Source organism: Scyliorhinus canicula, chromosome 6, assembly GCF_902713615.1.
Source record: "Scyliorhinus canicula chromosome 6, sScyCan1.1, whole genome shotgun sequence".
NCBI classification, from domain to species: domain Eukaryota; kingdom Metazoa; phylum Chordata; class Chondrichthyes; order Carcharhiniformes; family Scyliorhinidae; genus Scyliorhinus; species Scyliorhinus canicula.
Window position 1 is genome coordinate 12,979,998 of NC_052151.1, and position 25,827 is coordinate 13,005,824.

A 25,827-nucleotide genomic window follows, 5' to 3' on the forward strand; every position below is an offset into this window, starting at 1 on the left:
ACCCGACCCACATCCAACCTCCACCCGACCCACATCCAACCTCCACCCGACCCACATCCAACCTCCACCCGACCCACATCCAACCTCCACCCGACCCACATCCAACCTCCACCCGACCCACATCCAACCTCCACCCGACCCACATCCAACCTCCACCTGCCCGACCCACATCCAACCTCCACCCGACCCACATCCAACCTCCACCCGACCCACATCCAACCTCCACCCGACCCACATCCAACCTCCACCCGACCCACATCCAACCTCCACCCCGACCCACATCCAACCTCCACCCGACCCACATCCAACCTCCACCCGACCCACATCCAACCTCCACCCGACCCACATCCAACCTCCACCCGACCCACATCCAACCTCCACCCGACCCACATCCAACCTCCACCCGACCCACATCCAACCTCCACCCGACCCACATCCAACCTCCACCCGACCCACATCCAACCTCCACCCGACCCACATCCAACCTCCACCGGACCCACATCCAACCTCCACCGGACCCACATCCAACCTCCACCCGACCCACATCCAACCTCCACCTCCACCCGACCCACAACCAACCTCCACCCGACCCACATCCAACCTCCACCCGACCCACATCCAACCTCCACCCGACCCACATCCAACCTCCACCCGACCCACATCCAACCTCCATCCAACCTCCACCCGACCCACATCCAACCTCCACCCGACCCACATCCAACCTCCACCTCCACCCGACCCACATCCAACCTCCACCCGACCCACATCCAACCTCCACCCGACCCACATCCAACCTCCACCCGACCCACATCCAACCTCCACCCGACCCACATCCAACCTCCACCCGACCCACATCCAACCTCCACCCGACCCACATCCAACCTCCACCCGACCCACATCCAACCTCCACCCGACCCACATCCAACCTCCACCCGACCACATCCAACCTCCACCCGACCCACTCCAACCTCCACCTGCTCCCGACCCACATCCAACCTCCACCCGACCCACATCCAACCTCCGCCCGACCCACATCCAACCTCCACCCGACCCACATCCAACCTCCACCCGACCCACATCCAACCTCCACCTGCTCCCGACCCACATCCAACCTCCACCCGACCCACATCCAACCTCCACCCGACCCACATCCAACCTCCACCCGACCCACATCCAACCTCCACCCGACCCACATCCAACCTCCACCCGACCCACATCCAACCTCCACCCGACCCACATCCAACCTCCACCCGACCCACATCCAACCTCCACCCGACCCACATCCAACCTCCACCCGACCCACATCCAACCTCCACCCGACTCACATCCAACCTCCACCCGACTCACATCCAACCTCCACCCGACCCACATCCAACCTCCACCCGACCCACATCCAACCTCCACCCTACTCACATCCAACCTCCACCCGACCCACATCCAACCTCCACCCGACCCACATCCAACCTCCACCCGACCCACATCCAACCTCCACCCGACCCACATCCAACCTCCACCCGACCCACATCCAACATCCACCCGACCCACATCCAACCTCCACCCGACCCACATCCAACCTCCACCCGACCCACATCCAACCTCCACCCGACCCACATCCAACCTCCACCCGACCCACATCCAACATCCACCCGACCCACATCCAACCTCCACCCGACCCACATCCATCCTCCACCCGACTCACATCCAACCCCCACCCGACCCACATCCAACCTCCACCCGACCCACATCCAACCTCCACCCGACCCACATCCAACCTCCACCCGACCCACATCCAACCTCCACCCGACCCACATCCAACCTCCACCCGACCCACATCCAACCTCCACCCGACCCACATCCAACCTCCACCCGACCCACATCCAACCTCCACCCGACTCACATCCAACCTCCACCCGACCCACATCCAACCTCCACCCGACCCACATCCAACCTCCACCCTACTCACATCCAACCTCCACCCGACCCACATCCAACCTCCACCCGACCCACATCCAACCTCCACCCGACCCACATCCAACCTCCACCCGACCCACATCCAACCTCCACCCGACCCACATCCAACATCCACCCGACCCACATCCAACCTCCACCCGACCCACATCCAACCTCCACCCGACCCACATCCAACCTCCACCCGACCCACATCCAACCTCCACCCGACCCACATCCAACATCCACCCGACCCACATCCAACCTCCACCCGACCCACATCCAACCTCCACCCGACTCACATCCAACCTCCACCCGACTCACATCCAACCTCCACCCGACCCACATCCAACCTCCACCCGACCCACATCCATCCTCCACCCGACTCACATCCAACCCCCACCCGACCCACATCCAACCTCCACCCGACCCACATCCAACCTCCACCCGACCCACATCCAACCTCCACCCGACCCACATCCAACCTCCACCCGACCCACATCCAACCTCCACCCGACCCACATCCAACCTCCACCCGACCCACATCCAACCTCCACCCGACCCACATCCAACCTCCACCCGACCCACATCCAACCTCCACCCGACCCACATCCAACCTCCATCCGACCCACATCCAACCTCCAGCCCGACCCACATCCAACCTCCACCCGACCCACATCCAACCTCCACCCGACCCACATCCAACCTCCACCCGACCCACATCCAACCTCCACCGCCCACCACATCCAACCTCCACCCGACCCACATCCAACCTCCACCCGACTCACATCCAACCTCCACCCGACCCACATCCAACCTCCACCCGACCCACATCCAACCTCCACCCGACCCACATCCAACCTCCACCCGACCCACATCCAACCTCCACCCGACCCACATCCAACCTCCACCCAACTCACATCCAACCTCCACCCGACCCACACTCCAACCTCCACCCGACCCACATCCAACCTCCACCCGACCCACATCCAACCTCCACCCGACCCACATCCAACCTCCACCACCACCCGACCCACATCCAACCTCCACCCGACCCACATCCAACCTCCATCCGACCTCCACCCGACCCACATCCAACCTCCATCCAACCTCCACCCGACCCACATCCAAACTCCACCCGACCCACATCCAACCTCCACCCGACCCACATCCAACCTCCACCCGACCACATCCAACCTCCACCCGACCCACATCCAACCTCCACCCGACCCACATCCAACCTCCACCCGACCCACATCCAACCTCCACCCGACCCACATCCAACCTCCACCCGACCCACATCCAACCTCCACCCGACCCACATCCAACCTCCACCCAACTCACATCCAACCTCCACCTGCGCCCGACCCACCTCCAACCTCCACCCGACCCACATCCAACCTCCACCCGACCCACATCCAACCTCCACCCGACCCACATCCAACCTCCACCACCCCCGACCCACATCCACCTCCACCCGACCCACATCCAACCTCCATCCAACCTCCACCCGACCCACATCCAAACTCCACCCGACCCACATCCAACCTCCACCCGACCCACATCCAACCTCCACCCGACCCACATCCAACCTCCACCCGACCCACATCCAACCTCCACCCGACCCACATCCAACCTCCACCCGACCCACATCCAACCTCCACCCGACTCACATCCAACCTCCACCCGACCCACATCCAACCTCCACCCGACCCACATCCAACTTCCACCCGACCCACATCCAACCTCCACCCGACTCACATCCAACCTCCACCCGACCCACATCCAACCTCCACCCGACCCACATCCAACCTCCACCCGACTCACATCCAACCTCCACCCGACTCACATCCAACCTCCACCCGACCCACATCCAACCTCCACCCGACCCACATCCAACCTCCACCCGACCCACATCCAACCTCCACCCGACCCACATCCAACCTCCACCCGACTCACATCCAACCTCCACCCGACCCACATCCAACCTCCACCCGACCCACATCCAACCTCCACCCGACCCACATCCAACCTCCACCCGACTCACATCCAACCTCCATCCAACCTCCACCCGACCCCACATCCAACCTCCACCCGACCCACATCCAACCTCCACCCGACCCACATCCAACCTCCACCCGACCCACATCCAACCTCCACCGACCCACATCCAACCTCCTCCCGACCCACATCAAACCTCCACCGGACCCACATCCAACCTCCACCGGACCCACATCCAACCTCCACCCGACCCACATCCAACCTCCACCCGACCCACATCCAACCTCCACCCGACCCACTCCAACCTCCACCCGACTCACATCCAACCTCCACCCGACCCACATCCAACCTCCACCCGACCCACATCCAACCTCCACCCGACCCACATCCAACCTCCACCCGACTCACATCCAACCTCCACCCGACCCACATCCAACCTCCACCCGACCCACATCCAACCTCCACCCGACCCACATCCAACCTCCACCCGACCTCCACCCGACCCACATCAAACCTCCACCCACCCACATCCAACCTCCACCCGACCCACATCCAACCTCCACCCGACCACATCCAACCTCCACCCGACTCACATCCAACCTCCACCCGACCCACATCCAACCTCCATCCAACCTCCACCCGACCCACATCCAACCTCCACCCGACCCATCCAACCTCCACCCGACCCACATCCAACCTCCACCCGACCCACATCCAACCTCCACCCACCACATCCAACCTCCACCCGACCCACATCCAACCTCCACGCCGACCCACATCCAACCTCCATCCACCCCACCCGACCCACATCCACCTCCACCCGACCCCATCCAACCTCCACCCGACCCACATCCAACCTCCACCCGACCCACATCCAACCTCCACCCGACCCACATCCAACCTCCAAGCCCGACCCACATCCAACCTCCACCCGACCCACATCCAACCTCCACCCGACCCACATCCAAACCTCCACCCGACCCACATCCAACCTCCACCCGACCCACATCCAACCTCCACCCGACCCACATCCAACCTCCACCCGACCCACATCCAACCTCCACCCGACCCACATCCAACCTCCACCCGACCCACATCCAACCTCCACCCGACCCACATCCAACCTCCGCCCGACCCACATCCAACCTCCACCTCCACCCAACCCACATCCAACCTCCACCCGACCCACATCCAACCTCCACCCGACCCACATCCAAACTCCACCCGACCCACATCCAACCTCCACCCGACCCACATCCAACCTCCATCCAACCTCCACCCGACCCACATCCAACCTCCACCCGACCCACATCCAACCTCCACCCGACCCACATCCAACCTCCACCCGACCCACATCCAACCTCCGCCCGACCCACATCCAACCTCCACCCGACCCACATCCAACATCCACCCGACCCACATCCAACCTCCACCTCCACCCGACCCACAACCAACCTCCACCCGACCCACATCCAACCTCCACCCGACCCACATCCAACCTCCACCCGACCCACATCCAACCTCCACCTGCTCCCGACCCACATCCAACCTCCACCCGACCCACATCCAACCTCCACCCGACCCACATCCAACCTCCATCCAACCTCCACCCGACTCACATCCAACCTCCACCCGACCCACATCCAACCTCCACCCGACCCACATCCAACCTCCACCCGACCCACATCCAACCTCCACCCGACCCACATCCAACCTCCACCTCCACCCGACCCACATCCAACCTCCACCCGACCCACATCCAACCTCCACCCGACCCACATCCAACCTCCACCCGACCCACATCCAACCTCCACCCGACCCACATCCAACCTCCACCCGACTCACATCCAACCTCCACCCGACCCACATCCAACCTCCACCCGACCCACATCCAACCTCCACCCGACCCACATCCAACCTCCACCCGACTCACATCCAACCTCCACCTCCACCCGACCCACATCCAACCTCCACCTCCACCCGACCCACATCCAACCTCCACCCGACCCACATCCAACCTCCACCCGACCCACATCCAACCTCCATCCAACCTCCACCCGACCCACATCCAACCTCCATCCAACCTCCACCCGACCCACATCCAACCTCCAACCGACCCACATCCAACCTCCGCCCGACTCACATCCAACCTCCGCCCGACTCACATCCAACCTCCACCCGACCCACATGCAACCTCCACCCGACCCACATCCAACCTCCAACCGACCCACATCCAACCTCCACCTGCGCCCGACCCACATCCAACCTCCACCCGACCCACATCCAACCCCCGCCCGACCCAGACCATTTCTTCACCATTCCTGAATCAAAGTCCTGGAGATCCCTACCCAAGAGCATCGTGGGAGGGCTTCCATCACATAGACTGCAACAGGGATGATAGCGACATAGCAGTTATGTGACTGGACTCGTAATCCATAAACCCAGGCTAATACACTGGGTTCAAATCCACCACGACAGCTGGTGGCATTTATATTTCAATTAATAAAAATTACACAATTAAACAGCTAGTCTCTGTAATGATGACCATGAAATTATTGTCAATTGTTATAAAAACCCATCTGGTTCATTGATCTCCTTTATGGAAGAAAATAAGCCATCCTTACCCGTTCTGGTCTTTGTCCATGACTCCAATCCACAGTCATTTGGTTGATTCTTAACTGCCCTGTGAAATGGTCTAGGTTGTATCAAACCACTATAAACCTTAAAAGGCATGGGCCTAGGCAATTGAAGTGACAACAGTAAACCCAGCCCTGTCAACTCTGCAATGTCCTCTTTGCTAAAATCTCTGGGATTATGCCAAAATTGGGAGAGCTGTCCCACAGACTAGTCAAGCAACAGTCTGAGTCAAATCTGACAGAAAATATCCCAGACACCACCATTATTGGTGCCCCACTACAGGATATACCCACAACAGTGCTATACAGGTGGCGGTGGTGGCGGGGAGGGGGGGGGGGGGGGGGCAAGAAAGCCTTCCTCTGACAACCGCCAACCACCACCCCTCCCTGCCTACAGCTGATGAATCATTTTCCTCCATGCTAAATACCACTTGGAAAAATGGAAGAAACACAAAGGGTGGCAAGGGCACAGAATGTACTCTGGGTGGAAGACCATGTCCATCGCCCAAGAGTATCTCAGTAGCACCATCACTGTATCAGCAGTAGCATTGTATTCAACCACAATTTGTAACCTCATGGCCTGGTATATCCCTCACTTTGCCACTACCATCATGCCACGGCATCAACCCTGGTTCAATGTACAGTGCAGGAGGACACAACAGGAGCAGCACCAAAAATGAGGTGTCAACTTGGCGAAGCTACAACACAGTCCTATTTATATGCCAAGCAGCAGATGCGGCATGCGACAGACAGAACTAAGTGATACCACACAACAGATTAGGTCTAAACTCTGCACTCCCACTACATCCAGTCTTGACTGGTGGTGGATAATTAAACAACAGGAGGAGGCTCCTCAAATATAGTCATCTTCAAAATTGGAGAACTTATCAATGCAAAATACAAGGCTGAAGCATTTGCTACCATCATCCCTCAAGGTCCTCAGCATCACAACTAGGAGGAGTAGGCAATTCAGCCCCTCAAACTGGCTCCACCATTCAACATGATCATGGCTGATCTCCTCTCAGCCTCAACTCCACTTTTCTTCCCATTCTCCATAGAATTTTACAGTGCAAGAGGCCATTCGGCCCATCGAGTCTGCACCTGCCCTTGGAAAGATCACCCCACCCAAGCCCACACCTCCACACCATCCCTGTAACTCAGGAACCCCTCCTACCTATCCTATTTGGACTCTAAGGGCAATTTATCATGGCCAATCCACCTGACCTGCGTATCTTTTAACTGTGGGAGGAAACCGGAGCACCCGGAGGCTCCACACAGACACGGGGAGAATGTGCAGACTCCGCACAGACAGTGACCCAAGCCGGGAATTGAACCTGGGACCCTGGCGCTGTGAAGCAACAGTGCTAATCACTGTGCTATCGTGCCGCCATAACCCTTCAACCCATTACTAATTAAAAACGTCTATCTCCTCCCTAAATTTACTCAAAGTCCCGGAATCCACTGCACTCTGGGGTAGTGAATTCCACAGATTCATGACCCTTTGAGAGAAGTCATTTTTCCTCATCTGTTTTAAATCTGTTACCACTTATCATAAAACTATGACCTCTCATTCTAGAATGCCTCAGAGGAGGAAGCTCTCCTCTACATCTATTTTGTCAAATGTTTTATCATCTCAATCTTGTGAACTTCCTCTGAACTGCCTCTAATGAATCCCTCCTCAAATAAGGAGACCAAAACTGTACACAGTACTCCAGGTGCGGTCTCACCAGTGCCTTGTACAGTCGCAGCAACACTTCCCTACTTTTATACCCTATCCGTTTAGCTGTAAAGGTCAAAATTCATTAGCTAGCTTTCTGAGATTCATGCATAATGTGCCAGTCACAGATGCCAGTCTTCAACCAATTCAATTTAATCCACCTGATATCAAGAAACGGCTAAAGGCACTGGACACTGCAAAGGTTATGGGCCCTGACAATATTTTGCAAATACTACTGACCTATGGTCCACTGCCCCAAGGCAAACTGTTCCAGTACATTGACATCTATCCGGCAATAGGGAAAATTGCCCTGATACAGTATATCCTGTCCACTAGAAAAAGGACAAGTCCAACCTGCCCAATTACTACTACATCTGTCTCCTCTTGATTATCTGCAAAGTAATGGAAGAAGTCATTCACAGTTCTATCAAGCAGCTGTCACACAGCAACAACCTGTACACTGATAATTCAGTTTGGGTATGCCAGGGCAACTCAACTCCTGACCTCGTTGCCCAAACGTGGACAAAAGAACAGAGATCGGGACTTCCGGTGGCGGCCATGGAGTGAGTGGTTGTACATTTGATGACTCCTGCTCTGGGGATTTTTCTTGCTCTTTCCCCACCCGAAGGGTGTATTTGAGGGCAAAAGGTGCAGGAGTACACAGGAAAAGTAATACTCCTCTGGTGTGGATGGTGCATGGATCAGCAGGCAAGGAGCGCCACGAGTAAGAAAGAGCAGTTGGAGCAGGAGAGTTTTTGTGGTGTGCCAAGGTGATGGAGCCGTTGAGAACTGGGCTTGAGCAGAGGCTGGGGTCACATGGCCGGGCGATTCACAAAGAGGAGGAGCATGAGGAGCAGATGGCCTCGTTGGCGGTGGAGTTGGGAATGATGCGGGAAAGTTAGAAGAGGCTGATTGAGAAGGTGGACGACCTGGAGAATCGCTCCAGGAGGAAAAACGCGAGGATTGTTGAGATGTTTGAAAGCATTGAAAGTGTAGCGGCCGCTGAGTATGTGGCGAATATGCTGGAGAGGTTGATGGGGGAGGGAGCCTTTGACCAGCCTCTCGATGTGGACCGACCGCACAGGGCCCTGAGGAGGATAGATAGATAGAGAAATACAGCACAGAACAGGCCCTTCGGCCCACGATGTTGCGCCGAACTTTTGTCCTAGGTTAATCATAGAATTTTGGACAATTTGTCATGGCCAATCCACCCAACCTGCACATCTTTGGACTGTGGGAGGAAACCGGAGTACCCGGAGGAAACCCACACAGTCACGGGGAGGATGTGCAGACTCCACACAGACAGTGACCCAAGTCGAAATCGAACTTGGGACCCTGGAGCTGTGAAGCAATTGTGCTATCCACAATGCTACCGTGCTGCCCTTAAGAAGTTAAGCTACACTCCCTTATTCTACCCTAATCCAAGTACCTATCCAATAGCCGCTTGAAGGTCCATAAATTTTCCGACTCAACTACTACCACAGGCAGTGCATTCCATGCCCCCACTACTCTCTGGGTAAAGAACCTACCTCTGACATCCCCTCTATATCTTCCACCATTTATCTTAAATTTATGTCCCCTTGTAATGGTGTGTTCCACCCGGGGAAAAAGTCTCTGACTGTCTACTCTATCTATTCCCCTGATCATCTTATAAACCTCTATCAAGTCGCCCCTCATCCTTCTCCGTTCTAATGAGAAAAGGCCTAGCACCCTCAATCTTTCCTCGTATGACCTACTCTCCATTCCAGGCAACATCCTGGTAAATCTCCTTTGCACCTTTTCCAAAGCTTCCACATCCTTCCTAAAATGAGGTGACCAGAACTGCACACAGTACTCCAAATGTGGCCTGACCAAGGTTTTGTACAGCTGCATCATCACCTCACGGCTCTTAAATTCAATCCCTCTGCTAATGAACGCTAGCACACCATAGGCCTTCTTCACAGCTCTATCCACTTGAGTGGCAACTTTCAAAGAACAATGAACAATGAGGCCTCAGGTGGGCGAGTCGCCAAGGGCAGTGGTGGTGCGGCTGCATCACTTTTTGGATAAGGAAAAGATCCTACGATTGGCAAGGCAGACCAAGAAATTTACCTGGGAAGGGAGTGAGCTGTGGGTCTACCAGGACCAGGATGTGGAGCTGGCAAAGAGGAGGGCCGGGTTCAATTGAATAAAGACTGCCCTCTTTAAGAAGGGGGTTAAGTTTGGAGTTTTATACCCGGCCTGCCTGTGGGTGACATTCCGGAAACGGGAGCCCTATTTTGACATGTCAGAAGAGGAGAGGGGCAATGGACTGAGAGGAGTGTGAGGAATGAACTTGGGAGGAAATTTGTGTTCTTTGTAAAGTGCATGGGTTGGGTAACTTGGGGCAGGTCTTGGCAGAGAAGTAGTGATGTTGAGTGTGCTTTTTGTTACTCTTTGTGTGTTGGTGGTTGGGAGGGAAGAGAAGCTGGAGGTCTTGGGCAGGGCCACCATGCTAGCTGGGTGGACTAGTTAACTGGAGTGAAGTGGGGGTTGTTGGGGGTGGGGGGGGGGGGGGGGGGGGGGGGGGGTTAGTTTGTTCTTTGCAGATCGGGCTGGTTAAACGGTCGTGTGTGTTAACGCACCTGAGGAGTCTGAAGACGGACATTGTGCTTTTGTAGGAGACAGCTGAAGCTGGGGGATCAGACGAGGCTGAGAAAGGGGTGGGTGGGGCAGGTGTTTCATTCAGGGCTGGATATGAAGAGGACGGGGGTTGATGTTGTTGGACAATAAGAGGGCGGCATTCGACGTGCAGATCATTGTGGCCAATCCGGGGGCAGTTATGTGGTGGTCAGTGGGAAGTTGGAGGGGATGGCGGTGATCTTGGTAAACGTTTATGCCCCGAATTGGGTTGATGTGGATTTTATGAGGCATGTGTTGGGGGAGATTCCAGACTTGGACTCCCTCGGTTGATTATGGGGGATGATTTCAATACGGTTCTGGATCCAAATTTGCATCGGTCGAGCCCCAAGTCGTCAAGGGTGTTGGCAGTGGCAAGAGAGCTGAGGGGGTTCATGGAGAGCATGGGGGGGGGGGGGGGGTTGGACCCATGGAGGTTTGGGAGGCCGAGTTTGGAGTTCCAAGGCAAAGGAGTTTTCAGACTTCTCCCATGTGCACAGGGTGTACTCCCTGATTTACTTTTTTGTGATGGACAAGACGCTGTTGGTGGGGGTGGCTGACTTGGAGTATTCGGTAAGTAAGGGGCAATTTAGCGTGGCCAATCCACCTAACCTGCACAACTTTGGCTGGTGGGAAAACCCACGCAGACATGGAGAGAATGTCAGGAGTACGGTAGCACAAGTGGTTAGCACTGAGGCTTCACAGCACCAGGGTCCCAGGTTCGATTTCCCCGCTGGGTCACTGTCTGAACGGAGTCTGCACGTTCTCCCCGTGTCTGCGTGGGTTTCCTCCGGGTGCTCCGGTTTCCTCCCACAGTCCAAAGACGTGCAGGTCAGGTGGATTGGCCATGCTAAATTGCCCTTATGGTCCAAAAACAAAAAAGGTTAGGAGGGGTTATTGGGATACAGTGGAAGTGAGGGCTTAAGTGGGTCGGTGCAGACTTAATAGGCCGAATGGCCTCCTTCTGCACTGTATGTTCTATGTTCTAATGTGCAAACTCCACACGGACAGGGGCCGGGATTTGAACCCGGGTCCTCAGCGCTGTAGGCACTGTGCTACGTGCCGACCCCCCTCCCCCCAACCACCCCTGCCCCAGGTAGTGTATATGAAGAATGGGGCCACTGCTGGTGACGGCTTAAAATGAGGCAAGGGAGAGGGGGAATTCCCCCCTATATTGTCACAGGCTTCCATCTCCCTAATTTAAAAATTTTTTAATATAAATTTAAGAGTACCCAATTAATTTTTCCAATTAAGGGACAATTTTAGTGTGGCTAATCCACCTTCCCTGCACATCTTTGGTTTGCGGGGGCAAAACCCACGGAAACACGGGGAGAATTTGCAAACTCCACTTGAACAGTGACCCAGAGCCGGGATCGAACCTGGGACCTTGGTGCTGTGAGGCAGCAGTGCTAACCACTGTGCTGCCCTTCATCTCCCTAATTTTAAATAAGGATAAGGATCTGGAGCAGTGTGGGTCGCACCGCCCGATATAGTTTTGAATGTAGATGCCAAGCTGTTGCCGAAAGTGCTTGCATCGCGGATCATAGACTGTGTGCCGGGGGGTGATAGACGGTTTTTGTGAAAGGAAGGCAGTTGTCGTTGAATGTGTGGAGGTTACTCAATGTAATTATGATGCCTTTGGAGGGACAGGAGGTAGAGGTAGTGGTGGCGATGGACGCGGAGAAGGCTTTAGATCAAGTGGAGTCGGCATATCTGTTGGAAGCGCTGGGCGGTTCAAGTTCAGGCAGGGGTTTGTGTCCGGTTGCTACATTAGGCGCTGGTGGCAAGCATGCGGACGAACCGAGTGAGTTTAGTGTTCTTCGGGCTACACCGTGGGAAGAAGCAGGGGTGCCCACTCTCCCTGAGCCGTTGCCGCTTAGGGCATTGACGGATTGGATACGGATTGAGCGCATGTGCAAGGGGGGGGGGGGGGGGGGGGGGGGGGGGGTGATTTTGGCCGATTTTCGGGATATAAATTGAACATGAGAAAGAATGAGGTGATCCTGATTAATGCCAGAGGGCAGGAAAGGAGACTAGGGGAATTGTGGTTTAGGGTGGTTGGGATGAGCTTTAGGTATCTGCGTATCCAGGTGGTGCAGGAGCTGGGCCCAGTTGCATAAACTGAACTTGGCTCGGTTGGTGGAGGGGGTGAAGGTGGATTTTAAGAGGTGGAATGGTCTGCCGCTGTCACTGGCAGGTGCGGACAGTGAAAATGACAGTGCTGCCGAGGTTTCTGTTTGTGTTTCAGAACCTCCCTATCTTTGTCCCAAGTCGTTCTTTATGAAAGTCAACGGGCTCTTTTCCAGGTTGTGGGGAAGGTCTCTCAGGTGCGGTGGGCTTTTTATAAAACAGGTGCGAGGAGGAGGGAGGAGGGCTGGCGTTGCCAAATATGATAAATTATTACTGGGCGTCAAATATTGCGATTGTGAGAAAGTGTGCTGAGGAGGAGGGATCGGCTTGGGAGCGGGTGGAGGCAGCGTTGTGTAGGGGAACAAGTTTGAGGACTTTGCTGCTGGCCAATCTCGCCAGCCAAGTACCCCACCCAGTGGTGATGTCAGCCAAAAGGGTGTGGGGTCAGTCAAGGCAGCATTTGGAGCTAGAGGGTGCATCGGTATGATGCGCCGATCTGTGACAACCATAGGTTTGAGCCGGCGGCAAGGGCGGCACGGTGGTTAGCACTGGGATTACAGCGCTGAGGACCCGGGTTCGAATCCCGGCCCTGGGTCACTGTACGTGTGGAGTTTGCACATTATCCCCATGTCTGCGTGGGTTTCACCCCCACAACCCAAAAGATGTGCGGGTTAGGTGGATTGGCCACGTTAAATTGCCCCTTAATTGGGAAAAAATAAAAATAATTTGGTACTCTAAATTTCAAAAAAAAGATTTGGGCCGGGGGGCGAGATGCGAGGTTCAGGGGGTGGCAGCAGAAGTGGATTTTGTTTTTTTTTTTAATTTAAATTTAGAATACCCAGGATTGTGGGGGTGAAACCCACTCAGGCACGGGGAGAATGTGCAAACTCCACACAGTGTTGCAGGACAAGTTGCTGTTGAAGGACGAAACATTGGAGGGGAAAGTATTGGATATCTATAAGGAATTGACAGAGTAGGACGGAGCCACAGTGGGAGATATTAAGCAGGTGTGAAGAGGAGCTAGGAGAGGAAGTGGGGGTTGGGACATGGGTGGAAGCCTTGCCTCCGCCCATGGGGGTGAACGCATCCTCATTTTAAGGTGGTGCATAGGGCTCATATGACAGTGGCGAGGATGAGTAAATTCTTTGCAGGGGTAGAGGATAGGTGTGGGCAGTGTGTGGGAGGGGCCCGCGAATCACGTCCACATGATCTGGGCGTGTCCAAGACTGAATGGCTCTGGCAGGGGTTTTCGGACATGATGTCCAAGGTGTTGGGTGCGGGATGGTTCCATGTTCGAGGTTGCAATATTTGGGGTGTTGGAAGACCCGGGAGTCCAGAAGGTGAAAGAGGCTGACTTCTTGGTCTTTGCCTCTCTGATAGCCCAGGGACGGATTTTGCTGGGGGTTGCGGGACTTAGAGCCGCCAAACGTGGAGGTCTGTGTGAGTGACCTGGCAGAATTCCTGAGGCCGGAGAAGGTCAAGTTCATGCTGCGGTGGTCGGTAGAGGTGTTCACCTAGAGGTGGAAACCGTTCATCGATTTCTTTAAGAAGAATTGAGGGGTCAGCAAGTGGGTGGTGTTGGGGGGGGGGGGGGGGGGGGGGTCGGTAAGGGGATTAAAATGGTGTACGGCAGGAAATGGCAGGGTGCTGGTGTCAGGAGGGTGGCAGGATCGTGGTTGTTTATTGAGTTGCTGTGTTGTGTTGTTCTTTTGCTATTTTGTGCAGATATGTGAAAATGCCTCGAATAAAAATAATTATTTCTTTAAAAAGAATGGAACTCAAGATGTGTGTGAGAATGACTGCCCATGATATCAAGGCAGCATTTGATCAGCTATGGCATCAAGGAGCCCTAGCAAAACTGACGTGAAGGGGTATCAGGGGGAAAACTCTCCTCTCAATGGAGACATACCTGGCACAAATGAAGATGTTGTGGTTGGAGGTCAGTCATCTCCTGGGTCATAAATGTAGGTGCTCCTCAGGGAGGTGCTCGCAGTCCAACTATCTTCAGCTGCTTCCATCAGTAACCTTCCCTCCATCGTAAGATCAGAACTGGGGATATTTGCTTATGATTGTACAATATTCAGCACCATTTGAGATTCCTCAAAAACTGAAGCAGTCTGAGACAGTATGCAGCGAGGCCTGGGCAATATTCAGTCTTGGGTTGGTAAGTGACAACTAACACTTGCGCCACACAAGAGCCAGGCAATAAACCCCTCCAATGAGAGAGAATCCAACATTCACCCCTTGATTTACAACAGCATTACCATCACGGAATCAAAATACTGGAGGTTGCCATTGACCAGAAACTGAAGCAGATCAGGCATGTAAATATTGTGGTTACAAAAGCAGGTCAGAGGCTGGGAATTCGGCAGCAATTCAGGCTCACGATGTTTTCTAGGGAGACATAGTAGCCCAGTGGTTAGCACTATTGCTTCACATCACCAGGGACCCAGCTTGGGTCACTGTCTGTGCAGAGTCTGCATGTTCTCCGTGTCTGCATGGGGTTCCTCGGGGTGTTCCGGTTTCCTCACACAAGTCTCGAAAGATGTGCAAGTTAGGTGAATTGGACATTCTGAATTCTCCCTCAGTGTACCTGAATAGATTCTGGAATGTGGCAACTAGGGGCTTTTCACAGTAACTTCATACTTGTGACAATAAAAGGTTGTTATTATTATTATGTAAGCCTCCTAGTGACGCAAATAAAGATTATTACCTCCTGACTGTCCAAAGCATGTCCACCAGCTACCTGGCACAAGTCACGAATGTGACTCTCCACTTAATATCGGCGGAATAATAGGTAGCAGCGAGTAATGATCAACGGGTATTTTTCAAGCTGGATGAAGGTTTGTAGCAGGGCAGCACGGTGGCGCTGTGGTTAGCACAGCTGCCTCACGGCGCTGAGGTCCCAGGTTCGACCCCGGCTCTGGGTCACTGTCCGCGTGGTGTTTGCACATTCTCCCTGTGTTTGCGTGGGTTTCACCCCCTCAATCGAAAGGATGTGCAGGGTAGGTGGACTGGCCACGCTAAATTGCTCCTTAATTGGAAAAAATGAATTGGGTACTCTAAATTTATAAAAAAAGAGAAAAAAAGGTTTGTAGAGGAGTTCCCAAGGTGTCAGTATTGGGACCCTTGCATTTCCTAATCTATATTAATGACCTAAATCTTGGGTGTGCAGAGGACAATTTCAAAGTTTGTGGATGGCGCAACTAAAGTATTATGAACTGTGAAGAGTACAGTATAGAACTTGAAAAGGACATAGACAAGTTGGGGGAGTGGGAAAATAGGTTGTAGTTAAAGTTCAGCGGAGAAGTGTGAGATGATGCATTTTGGTAGGCAGAACATGAAGAGACAATGTAAAATATGGGATAAAGTTCTAAAAGGGAGGCAGGGGCAAAGGGACCTGGGTGTATATGTGTATAGATCATTGAAGGTGGCAGGACAGGTGGAGAGACCAGTTAATAAAGCATATAGTATTTTGGGTTTCATTAATAGGGCATAGAGTACAAGAGCAAGGAGGTTATACTGAACTTATACAAGACACTAGTTAGACCTCAGATGGAATATTGTGTACAGTTCCAGCCGCCACACTATAGGAAGGATGTGAGCACATTGGAGAGAGTGCAGAAAAGGTTTACAAAAATGATTTTTTTTCTTTTAAAAAAAATAATCTTTATTGTCACAAGTAGGCTTACATTAACACTGCAATGAAGTTATTGTGAAAATCCCCTAGTCGCCACATTCCAGCGCCTATTCGGGTTCAGAGGGAGTATTCAGAATGTCCAAATTACCTAACAGCACGTCGTTCGGTACTTGTGGGAGGAAACCGGAGCATCCGGAGGAAACAGACAGTGACCCAAGCCAGGAATCGAACCTAGGACCCTAGAGCTGTGAAGCAACAATGCTAACCACTGGGCTACCATCCCTGGAACTAGTTATGAGTATTGGTCGAGACCGTTCTCCTTGGAGAGAAGACGGCCAAGAGGAAATCTGATAGAGATGTTCAAAATGACAAGGGGACTGAACAGAGTAGATAGGGAGAAACTGTTCCCACTCGTAATAGGATTAAGAATGAGAGGACACATGTTTAAAGTAATTTGCAAAAGATGTAAATATGCGAGAACAAACCTTTTCATACAATGAGTGATTCAGGTTCTGGAATGTACTGCCTGTAAGTGTGATGGACACAAGTTCAAGCAAGGCAATCAAAAGGGCATTAGATGATTATTTGAATAGAAACAATCCGCAGGGTATAGAGAAAAGGCAGATGGGATTAATGTAGGAATTCCAGATATCTTATTTGGTGCAGTCAGAGTCTGAGTTAATATGTGCCTGCTGCAGTCATGTCTTTAAAAGAAATCCTAGTTTGACAGACTAGGTTTTGGAGCCAGACATAAATGAAAATGAAATGAAAATCGCTTATTGTCACGAGTAGGCTTCAATTAAGTTACTGTGAAAAGCCCCTAGTCGCCACATTCCGGCGCCTGTCCGGGGAGGCTGGTAAAGCTTCGTAAAAAGCTTGGTCCAAGGGAATGTTGTTTGGATTAAGGGATTCCCTGTGGAGTTAATTTGATTTGAGATTGTTAAAATGGCGTAATTACTGGGTGGAGCCAAGATATCAGGCATTTTGCAGAAAGCAGTGTTCGTTCGAGATGTGAGCAGAAGTCAAACATCTCAGTTCAATTAAAAGATTTGTCTGTAGATAGATTCGCAGTCAAGCAGTTCAGAAGAGTAGGAATAGAATGTGAGCTGAAACAAGCTGAAGCAACACAGCCAGAGTTTCTGCATGGTTCTGACAGGATTCAGATCTTTTCTTTAAACCAGTGGCATAAGATCTCTCTTTCTCAAAGAACATTTCTGTACAGCAGGTATTCCTCTGATGGCTAACTGTATTTAACGTTGGATTGAGAGCTGAGATGGTTTTAGTTGCGGCTTGAGTGGGAATAAAGAGAGCAGTTAAGTATTAATTAGATTCTAATGGGCAATTGTATGCTATTTTCTGGTGTGATGTTAAAGATATTTTAATACTGTGTGTCATGACGTGTGTTTTAATATACCGTATCCCAATTTCTTCATTGATTCACTCCTGGACCGAGGTATCCTTTCCTCAGTCTTACAAAATTAAAGTACTGGGGTTTCTGTCCAGTTTTCTAACCACTGTTGGGGTCTGGTCCGGGATTGTAAAACAAAGGAATGGCATTAAGTCATGATGCTTGTTTAGAGACTGATGCAGAAGCGATAAGCCAAATGACCTCCTGTTGCGCTGTAACAATTGTAAGGATCATCACGTTTAAACCTTGCATTTAAATCTTGTTCTTCCTGTGTAATTCCTTTGTTATGCTGGCTTTTTTAATATTTCCAACTTTTCTTTTAAAACCATGGAACCTGAGAACATCTCCAGTCTAATTGTGTACAATTCTGGTCGCTACACTACCAGAGGATATGGAGGCTTTGGAGAGGGTGCAGAGGTTTACCAGGATGTTGCCTGGTCTGGAGGGAGTTAGCTATGCGGAGAGGCTGAATAAACTCGGACTGTTTTCATTAGAACGTTGAAGGTCAAGGGTGACCTGATAGAGGTCTACAGGATTATGAGGGGCATGGATAGAGTGGATGGGCAAGCACTCTTTCCAAGGGTGATGGGGTCAGTCACCAGGGGGCATAGGCTTAAAGTCTGTGGGGCAAAGTTTAGAGATGTGCGAGGCAGGCTTTTTTTACACAGAAGGTGGTGAGTGCCTGAAACACATTCCCAGGGGAGGTTGTGGAAGCAGATGTATTAACGGCGTTCAAAAGTCATCTCGACAAATAGGATGGATATTGAGGAATATGGCACAAGTGCGGAGGGTTTTGGCCAAGGGTGGTATCATGACTGGTGCAGGCTTGGAGGGTAGAAGAGCCTGTTTCTGTGCTGTATTGTTCTTTGTAATGTGCTATTTGGACTAATCAAAGGGCTCTCCTCAGAACAGGATGCTATTTGGCATGGTCCAGTGATGTCATTTTGATGGACTTGGCTAGCCGCTAATCAACTCTTCTGAAATTCTGGGAGTTATCCAGTTCTCGTTTTTGATTGGTAGAACGCTTCAGAAGATTCTGGAAAGAAGAAGGCAGACTCCATTTTTGTTTTCAGTTCTGTTTAGACTCAGGAGAAGACAGAGACACAGATTTGGACTTTCTCCGCTCTGCTTTCCAGCCAGCCTGTGAAAGTTTAATTTCTAATTAAAGAGCTGCAAGCAGTCCATCTACCCAGCCTGTGTAAGTTCCACTCTTGATAAAGAGTGTTCACTCATCTGATGGCTTGTGACTAAGTACCTTCCTCTTTCTGCACAACCTGTGAGCTGTTGGCAAGTAGCCATTTCCGTTCTATTTAGGCAACTGTGAAGCCAGAGCCCTGAATTCTCTCTCACCTGTTGGATTCTTTCTGAAGGTTCAGGATAAAGACCTTTCTCTCTGCAGTCCGGCACCACCTGCAGGCAGAGGGGCTGTTTGAAAACCCATTCTTATGAACCTTAGATGTAACTCAGTGAGGCTGATAGTCCATCTGACAGACACAAGTTAGAATTGAACAGTGGCGGAGTGGCAGCACTGCAGTCTCACGGCACCGAGGTCCCAGGTTCAATCCCGGCTCTTTGTCACTGTCCGTGTGGAGTTTGCACATTCTCCCCGTGTTTCCTTGGTTTCGCCCCCACAACCCAAAGATGTGCAAGGTAGGTGGATTGAACATGCTAAATTGCCCCTTAATTGGAAAAAATGAATTGGGTACTCTAAACTTATATTAAAAAAAAGAATTGAACAGACCCGAGGAGGATCTCCTGTGTGAAAGCCCAGGTCAATAAAAGTGCAAGTGACTCCCCAGAGGATTGGATTGGATTTGTTTATTGTCACGTGTACTGAGGTACAGTGAAAAGTATTTTTCTGCGAGCAGCTCAACAGATCATTAAGTATATGGGAAGAAAAGGGAATAAAAGAAAATACATAATAGGGCAACACAAGATATACAGTGTAACTACATAAGCATCGCCATCGGATGAAGCATACAGGTGTAGTGTTAATGAGGTCAGTCAATAAGAGGGTCATTTAGGAGTCTGGTGACAGTGGGGAAGAAGCTGCTTTTTTATTAAACAAACAATTTTATTGAGTTATTTTTTGGCATTGTAAAGTTACAGATAACAGAAATATGCAAACATCAACGGAAAACCAATAGTTCAATCAAACCATAATGCACATACCCGCTCCTCTCCCATAGACACTACCCGCCTATTTATCCCTCCTACTCTACTCTAATCTCCCCCCCTCCCCCCCCCCCCCCCCCTGCTGACGTTCACTCTCCCACGAAGAAGTCGATGAATGGTTGCCACTTTCGGGCAAACCCCAGTACAGATCCCCTCAAGGCGAACTTAATTTTTTCCATACCCAGAAAACGTGACATGTTCAAAAGCCATAGTTCGGTCTTCGGGAGTTTTGAGTCCCTCCATGACAGCAGTATTCGCCGCCGGGCTATCAGGGAAGCAAAGACCAGAACATCGGCCTCTTTCTCCCCTGGACCCCCGGGTCTTCCGAAACCCTGAAAATTGCCATCCCTGGACTCATCACCACCGTTGTTTTCAGCACCCGGGACATGACCCCCGCAAATCCCTCCCAGTACCCCCTAAGCTTAGGGCATGCCCAAAACATGTGAACGTGGTTCGCTGGTCCTCCCGCGCATCTAGCGCACTTGTCCTCTACCCCAAAGAATTTGCTCATTCGAGCTACCGTCATGTGGGCCCGGTGAACGACCTTAAACTGGATCAGGCCGAGCCTGGCACATGTTGCGGTTGAGTTTACCCTACTCAGGGCTTCCGCCCAGAACCCGTCCTCCATCTCCCCACCAAGCTCCTCCTCCCATTTGAGTTTTAGTTCCTCTGTCTGGGACTCTTCCCCCTTCATGAGCACCTTGTAAATATCTGAGACTCTACCCTCTCCTTCTTCTGCTCTAGAGACTATTCTGTCCTGGATCCCTATTGGCGGGAGGTGTGGGAAGGATGGGACCTGTCTGCATACAAAGTCCCGCATCTGTAAGTACCTAAAGTCATTTCCCCTTACCAGCCCAAATTTGTCATCCAAACCCCTCAGACTCACAATGCTGCCCTCCAGGAACATATCACCCACCCTCCTCACCCCCGCCCGCCGCCATGTTCGAAACCCTCCATCCATGTTCCCGGGGGCAAATTGATGGTTATCACATATTGGAGCCCAGACAGACGCACCCACCTACCCTACATGCCTCCTCCACTGGCCCCATATCTGCAGGCCCCCCACCCCCCTCCCTACCTACCAGACTGGTGGAGTACCTGGCCGGCGAAAGCAGTAGGGGAGCCGTGATGAGGGCTACCAAACTGGTGCCCCTGCGCAAAGCCTCCTCCGCTCACTCCCAGGTAGACCCCGTACCCACCATCCACTTCCTTATCATGGCTCTGTTAGCCGCCCAGTAGTAGCTGATCAGACTCGGCAATGCCAGTCCTCCCTCACTGCGGCTCCTTTCAAGCATTGGGAAGAAGATGTTTTTGAGTCTGTTCGTGCATGTTCTCAGACTTCTGTATCTCCTGCCCAATGGAAGAAGTTGGAAGAGTGAGTAAGCCGGGTGGGAAGAATCTTTGATTATGCTGCCCGCTTTTCCCAGGCAGCGGGAGGTGTAGATGAAGTCAATGGATGGGAGGCAGGTTCGTGTGATGGACTGGCCGGTGTTTACGACTCTGAAGTTTCTTGCGGTCCTGGGCCGAGCAGTTGCCATACCAGGCTGTGATGTAGCCCGATAGGATGCTTTCTCTGGAAATTCCAACGCCTGCGGTTCTAATTGAAGCCACCATCTAGAAGTTCCAAATCAAGCGGTGGGTTTCAACATTTCACATCCCGAGAAGATGGCTTACTATAAAGACTACAACCTCAGCAACAAAGATACCCACCTCTCATCCCCACTTTAATCCCTGCTATTTTGATCCTTCCCTTACCCACTGTGTCTGTCTTGTGTGTGGGTAGAAGGGGGGAATAATTAGTTTAGCAGCTCATTGTTCCATTATTCCTATTAAATGTTGATCTCTTTTCTTGTTATAAATAAAGTTAAGTTTTACTTATGAATCTGGTGCCTCTATGGCATTGGAGCAGTGAAGGGTCAATTAAAAATCTCAGGAAAATAAATGAATTATTGGTTAATTCGCTTGTGTTGGAACTGCAGAGCCTTCTGGGACTGTAATTGATCAGGCACTAGCCCAGGGTGTGAAAACACAATTCCGTGATTCACTGGCCTGGATTAGTACAGATCTAACACCACCATCCAGGACAAAGCAGCCCAATTGATTGGTACTCCATCCACCACCTTCAACATTCACTCCTTCCACCACCACTAAAGCACAGTGGCGGTAGTGTGTACCATCTACAAGATGCACTGCAGTAACTCACCAAGGCTCCTCCGACAACACCTTCCAAACTCGCAACCTCTATCATTAAGGGCAGCAGATGCATAGGAACAGCAATTCCCTTCTACATGATGCACATTAACATTTTTTTTAAAAATGTATTCATTTAAGGGATGCAAGCTAGACCAGCATTTACTGGCCACCCCTAATTACCCTTGAGAAGTGATGAGTTGTCTTTTGAACAGCTACAGTCCAATTGTAGTGAATCCAGTGAATGCAGCTGAGGAAGATGTGGTCCGAACGCTAGTGTTTGAAACAAACATGGTGGACTTTAACCTGGTATTGTCGCACGCACGCGCACGCACGCACACACCACACACACAACCCCGACAGTGAAAATAGTACTGACTTTCTCAGTCAAAACTTGTGCGACTAATGGTTATCTAAACAAGACAGAATTGCAACATTCACATTCAAGGATAAGGAACCCAAACAATGGGTCAATGTTTTCAGAATAATAATCTTTATTAGCATCACAAATAGGTTTACATTAACACTGCAATGAAGTTACTGTGAAAATCCCCTAGTCGCCACATTCCGGTGCCTGTTCAGGTACACTGAGGGGGAATCCAATTCACCTAACAAGCACGTTTTTCCGAACTTGTGGGAGGAAACCCGAGCACCCGGAGGAAACCCACAAGACACGGGGAGAACGTCCATACTCCATAGATGTTGCACCAAGTCAGGTATCGAACCTGGGTCCCTGGTGCTGTGAAGGAACAGTGCTAACCACTGTGCTGCCGTGCCACCAGGAGTCAAAGCGTACAAATAAGCAACAACAAAACAAACTGCATAACATGTTCCCCCTTCCTCCTATTTCCACAATTTTAAATCACGAGCCCCATTAAAAGTCCCATTCTTCTTGGGACACATCTATAAGAACCAGTTGAGGAAAAAGATGTAGTCGAGGATCTCTCAAGAGGACATTTCCAGGAATAGTCCACTAAGACCGTTTCCTGCAAAAGACGTTCCACACCCATTTCCTGTTTTGTGCAAAACACCTTACTGGCCATCCAATACAGACACACGTTATGAAGAAAGGCACTGGCCACAACAAGGAACAACTGCTTCTCTTTTGATGTGAATCCTTGAACCCAATCTAGGTAAAAGCATTGCAATATAATTTTTTTTAAACAATTCCCTTTCTCACTGTTGAAATAGAACCCAATGCAAACATCACCTAAAAATCCCAGGATAGAAAAAAATGCAACTTTTTAAACGATCAAGTTTTCTTTCACAGGGAAGGAAAATTGTGTGGGAAGCCCATATATCATAATCAAAGAACAAAGAAAAGTACAGCACAGGAACAGGCCTTTCGGCTCTCCAAGCCTGCGCTGAATGGTGACAACACAGAAGGCCTTTCAGCCTCTCATCTGCACTGGATCGCCAAAGGAACAACTTACTGTGTGCCACTCCCTGGCCTTCTCCCAAAGCACTGCACATTCTTTCCTTTCACATAATAATCCAATTCCCTCTTAACTGCCTTGATCAAACATGCCTCCATCACACTGGAGCAGTGTGTTCCAGATCCCAATCACTTTGCTGCATGAAAAAGTTTTTCCTCATGTTGCCATTACTTCTTTGGTCAATCACCTTAAATCTGTGCCCTCTTGTTCTCAGTCTTGTCACAAGTAGGAACAGTTTCTCCCTTTCTACTCTGTCGAGACCACCCATGATTTTTGAACACCTAACAAATCTCCTCAACCTTCTCCAAGGAAAACAGCCCCAGCTTCTCCAATCCACCCACTTTACCGAAGTTCTTCATTGCTGGAACCATGCTCCTGAAACTTTTCTGCACTCTCTCAAATGCCCTTACACCTTTCCTAATGTGTGGTGCCCAGAACTGGGTGCAATACTGCAGCCGAGGCCAAATACAAGGTTTATGTAACTTTACATAACCTTTACTTTATTCATGCAAGGGAAGTGAGCTTTACTGACTAGACCAGCATTCATTTCCCATCCCTAATTGCCCTTGAGATGGTGGCAGTGAGCTGCCTTCTTGAACCGCTGCAGTCCACGTGCTGTAGGTACACCCAGAGTGCTGTTAGGGAATTCCAGGATTTTGACCTACTTGCTTTTGCACTCTCAATGCCGTCAATTATTTATGCACTTGTACACCAAGGTCCCTCTACTCCTGCACTTCCTTTAGACTTGTATCCTTTATTTTGTATTGCCCCCCCACATCTTTTCGACCAAAATGAATTACTTCATACTTCTCTGCATTAAATTTCATCTGTCACTTGTCCACCCATTCCACCAACCTGTCTATGCCCTTTTGAAGTTCTGCACTTGAGCCTCCTAGTTCATAATCCTTCCAAGTTTTCGATCATGCACAATTTTTTAATCTGTGGCCTTTACACACGACCTAGGTCATTAATATATCAGAAATAAATTACTACAAACCTTCCTCCAGTCTGAAAAATACCCAGTAGCCACTATGCTCTTTCTCGTCACTCAGCCAATTATTCCAAATTTATGTCACTACAGTCCCCTTTATTCCATGAGTTATAACTTCTCCCGTAATCTTGTGTAGCATTTTATTTAAATGCCTTTTGCAAGTCCATGTATACCACATCAACCGCACCCTGTGCTGTCTTGTCAAAAACCCCACCAAGTTTGTTAAACACAATTTGCCTTCAACAAATCTGTGCTGATTTCCCTTCAATAACAAACATTTAAGTAAAGTGACTGGCCTGTAGTTGCTGCCTTGTCTTTAATTTCTCTTGAACAAGGGTGCAACATTTACAATTCTCCAGTCCATTGGCCACCACCCTCAAGTATAAGGAAGACTGGAGAATTATGGCCAGCGCCTCAATTCCCACCATCACTTCCCCCAGTATCCTTGGATGCATCTGCTCCGGGTGTTTTAATGGTCTATCCGATTAAAACTGATAAGAAATGTTCTCATGTCGGAACTACCTGCTCTTTCATCATGACCTGCACTATATCAAATTGAGGTATACAAGATGATAAACGGTGTGGATAAAGTAGATTTGGAACGGATGCTTTCTCTTGTGGGGCATTCTGAAATGAGAGGTCAATGTCTAGGATAAAGGTTGCAAATTTAAAACGGAGTTGAGATGAAACTACTTCTCCCAAAGGGTTGTGGAATTTGCTACCTCAGAGTGCGCTGGTTGCTGGGGCAGAGAGTAAATTTGAGGAATTAGACAGATTTTTAATCAGTAATGGGTTCAAGGCTTATGGAGAACAGGTAGGATGGTGGAGTTTAGACCAGGATGAGATCGAATGGTGGAGCAGATTTGATGGGCCAAATGGCCTAATTCTGTTCCTACATCTTATGATCATCTTGTTCCTT

General features: G+C 51.0%; 1 protein-coding gene across 1 annotated transcript in view; it reads right to left on the reverse strand.

Annotated features, from left to right (window-relative positions):
• aida (axin interactor, dorsalization associated) overlaps positions 1–25,827 on the reverse strand; it is a 75,277-nt gene that overhangs the window by 48,181 nt on the left and 1,269 nt on the right.